This window comes from Coptis chinensis, chromosome 6 (assembly GCF_015680905.1).
Source record: "Coptis chinensis isolate HL-2020 chromosome 6, ASM1568090v1, whole genome shotgun sequence".
Classification (NCBI taxonomy): Eukaryota; Viridiplantae; Streptophyta; class Magnoliopsida; order Ranunculales; family Ranunculaceae; genus Coptis; species Coptis chinensis.
In genome coordinates, this window is record NC_141461.1 from 35,473,516 (window position 1) to 35,477,779 (window position 4,264).

Below are 4,264 nucleotides of genomic sequence, written 5' to 3' on the forward strand. Positions count from 1 at the left end.
TAATTATTGTTTACTCATAGTCTAGATAACGGTCTTTAAACATCAAGATCGTAACGTTACAAGTCTTATTTCACAAAAAACTAAAATCAAAAAATCATATGCTGAAATTCTAACATGCACAGAAACAAGAGAAGCACAAATTAACTAAACCCCAATTCAAAAAAATTATTAACATTACCTTAGATATTGCTTGGATAATTAAAAATCGAACCTTCATTCCCTATAAATAGAAAATTATTAACATTACTTTAGATATTGCTTGGATAACATCACATCAACAGTGCTAACGAGATCTTTTTGGTTTAAACAAGTAGCTGAAACTTACACTCAGCTGATTTTCAAAATAAAAAAATGACAAGTAATCATTCCATCTCACTTTAAGTTGTAAGCTAAATTATATTGTTTTTGAATATTGAGCAAGTTGTCATAACCCATCTTCAAATGCATTGGTATAAATTTGAAGAAAGCAGGTAACAAAGGGTTTAATGCAAGATACCTGTACTCATAAAAACAAGCACTTCTTTCATTTTTAGCTTTCCCCCAATTATTCCATCCCACATGTTTAATGCATGTGTCCATCCATGTGTATGCAAACACCACCCTCCCAAAACGGTCCCCAGGGGCCCAAGATATGAGTACCCAAGTCCCCTCAATTCCCAGTAATTACACATCTGCAATGAAAATCACTACACACTGAAACATTGGTTTTGCAATGAAAATCACTACCGCAAGGCATTAAGTTAAGAGTTTTCACAAAGAAAATTTTCTAACATAATTTACAAGACCAGACACCATAACATTGGTATTGAAGTATACATAGACACAAAATATGGCAAGTGGAACTTTGTTATATAACATTGCATAATGATATGTTCGCCCATACAACTGGCTGCAATAAGAAGTAATAACAAAAGTAAAAGACAGAACTATTTTTTTCGTTGAGAATGGAATTAGATGAACCTGCTGGTTCTTAAAATTCACATTACAATCCGGCGTTTGAAATTCTCCAACAAACAAATGAGGAGAAAACCTACACTAATCACAAACTCAACAGTAAATGTTATGTAACTTTAACAATGGTAGCAACACGTACAACCCATCAAATATTGAGATGCACCAACTAGTATCAAGGTGACTTGATTGGAACGTTATGGTAGAGTGAGCAAATAGCAAAATGGGTGTCTCTGGTTGCAAATTAAAACTAGTCTTGCTACGAAAGTTTCATTCAATGTCACTCTTAATGACCAAGCATATACTTTCAACCATGATATGTATGATCAATTCGAATAATTTACAAGACAGAGTCGATATCGGTTAAACGCAATATCACAAACTTGAACTCAATTGCCAACACATACTAGATAAGAATAACAAATAAAGATAAGCAAGTTGCATGAGATAAAACGTTCATTTTGATACTGTGGATTGTCTCACAGAAAGATAATACAACACATGTGATTCTAAAGAACAGATGGATCATTCATGACAAGAAGACTTCTTTTAAGAAGACTTCAAGAGAAGAATGCTTTGAAGTCGCATCTCATAAGATGATGCCCTAAAATAGTCATTATAGTGACTCTGAACACCTTTATAAATAATAATAGAATACCGAACCGCTCGGTGTGAAAGGATGGTGATGAGAATGTCGATAGTTCCACAAACTATTTGACAATGGTGGTGATGCATCCAACTTAAAACCAATGTACAGATAAGCAGATATGTGTTGTATCCTTAAGTTGGTTCGCAGGAAAACCAATGTACAGATCATCAGATAGTTCCACAGATCAGCATGAAATGAAACAAAGTACTAATGAAATGAAATTCCCTGTGTGAAACTATGTAACACAGATCAGCATATACAGGTAAAAGATTCTAGAGATATACAACCAAACACACGTGGCAGTTGAAGTATAAATATAGAAGTAGCACAATTCAACAATCTAGACATGGATTAGTCATTATTCCATCTTTTAAACACTAGCAGTAGCCACATATGTCTTAATCATCCCCCATGCTTGTAAAATTAATTATACATACTTTCCAAGATGCACACAAATATCAAACCGTCCACCCCTAAATGGAATGAAATGAGAATTATTAAAAAAGAGACCTTGAGAAATCCAACAAAAATCGCATAATTTCATCAATTGAATCGCATCCTATTACTCAATTTCATGTTAGCCCCAACACGAAAATCAATTTCTCAACACTGGTCAGCCAATTTTTTGAACCCTAACCCACAAACAAACAAAAATTAAAAAGAAAAAATCAATCCAAATACTATTAACTAGTAAATAGAGAGTCTCCAATAAATAGGAAAGAAAAATCGTACCTTGAAGCCTTATAGGAAGGAGATGAAGTACATTGATCCAAGAGAGGAAGAGATAAGGAGGAAGACTACGGCTGGTGTGGATAGAATACTTTCGTCGATGGATAAATCATTGATGGGTCGAAGAAGTTTCAGAAGAAAAAAAATTAGCAAAACAAGGGTTTCTGGATGTTGGAGGAAGAAGGCAAAACTTTAGTTTTAAGGCAACTAGGGTTCAATTGAGTAGCGACGACTTCAAAGAAAATTAGATACACTTTTGCCCGTCCTAGATTAAGGACAAAACAAGTTGTCGTCTATTTTTTGGGCTAAGGCCTCGCGACTATTTTCTCATGTTTGGGACTCAAAAGCCCGTCTTAAATTTAAGACAGGAATACTTGTCTCAATGGGTCGTCCTAATTCCACAATTCTGGTGTAGTGTCGATCAATCACGTCTACTACTTATTATCACACCTTCCTACTCCTAAATGACCTAGAGGTCTTTATGGGGCTTAGGTGATGGTGTAGAAGAAAATGGAAATGGATAATCAAAATTTACGAGTATGAGAGAATAGGGTCTTCAAGATATTTATACTAGAGAAATCCTTGTTTTCTTTCCTTCTTCTAACTGAGTTTTCCAACCTTGTTCTTAAGCCTCTGGACGGATGCTGGCTTTTTTTTTTTTTTTTAACTTTTTTTTTTTTTTTTTTTAAGAACATGATTCTATTTTTCTTTCCTAAAGCAAGTAACTGACTTTTATTTGGGACAAGTCTTTCTCTTTATTTTTCCACATTTCATCCTATTTCTCATACTTATCACTTAGGTAGGTTCTTTTATTTGGTTTAATAGATGGGTAAGGATTTTTTGGTGAAAGTGAAAGGTTTGATGGAAGGTTCAGTGGAGTGACTAGCGGTAAAATTTGTAACAGGTAAGATTTTTTTTTTAAAGCTATGTCGATCCAAAGAAGGCCTAAATTCTCACCTAGGGTTCGGGTGGTGATCAAGTAAATAGACGCGTGATTTTCTTTAATCGGAAAAACTACTCCTCTATGTCATTACTCACATATTACACATATCGAGGCTTTTTGGTTAGATTCTCACATGATTGATCGTTTAAGTAACTAACCGTTGGTTCCAGAAACTTACTACTATATATACTCGATGATACTCAGTACATGAATGTTCATGAAAAGATGTATAAACTATTGCATACGTATTATTTTAAGTTTCTTAAAAACGAATCCTAATTAAGATACTAATGTGAGATTTCTAGACAATTTTCATCATTGAAAAGGAAACAAGACTTTGTCACTAAGTACAATTATTAACAAGAAAATAAAAACTATATACATGCTACAATTTGCCTAATTTTTGCTACAGGTTAAAAGCACCCCCAAACAGAATGATGCTTAGTCCTCGAAGTATCAATAAATAAAGAGAGAAATTACCTGAGAACCGTGAGCAAAATTAGGGCTAGATTGCTGGAACAGAAAGGTTGGAGAACATAATATATTATACAAAAAGAAACAATGAAATGTATAATAACACACGAAACATAGCACACGAAATAATGAAAGACAATAGCACACGAAACATAATTTTTAGCTAGATATATGTACAATGGCAAGCTCAAATTTACCATCCAGCAGGATGTGTAGGTCTGGCGTCCTCAATAAGGAAATGCATTTCCTTAGCATCGCGCCAAAAGATAATAGTCTGCCAAATTTCTGCCCATTCTTTGTCTCCAGATTTGTTCAAATGTTTCTTCATATTTTCATCCTTCGGGTAACAACGAACATGCCTCAGGTACCGAGCGGGACGTTTCCATTGCCTAAACTTTAATGAGCGAATAGTTTTGTTTGCTGGGCACATAGAATCTACCTTGACCCAGTCATGAAAAGTAGCTGCAAATTGTGAAAAATGTGTCTTCATGATTCGGCAAGTGGTTACAGGTAAAAGA

General features: G+C 34.4%; 1 long non-coding RNA gene across 1 annotated transcript; it reads right to left on the minus strand.

The window, feature by feature from the left end:
* Nucleotides 1-645: 645 nt before the first annotated feature.
* Nucleotides 646-2,552, minus strand: LOC147492740 (uncharacterized). Its single transcript, XR_015199748.1, has 3 exons — nt 2,333-2,552; nt 2,111-2,232; nt 646-671 (listed from the first exon to the last, which is right to left on the minus strand). It is a non-coding gene; the product is annotated as an uncharacterized LOC147492740 (long non-coding RNA).
* Nucleotides 2,553-4,264: the final 1,712 nt, after the last annotated feature.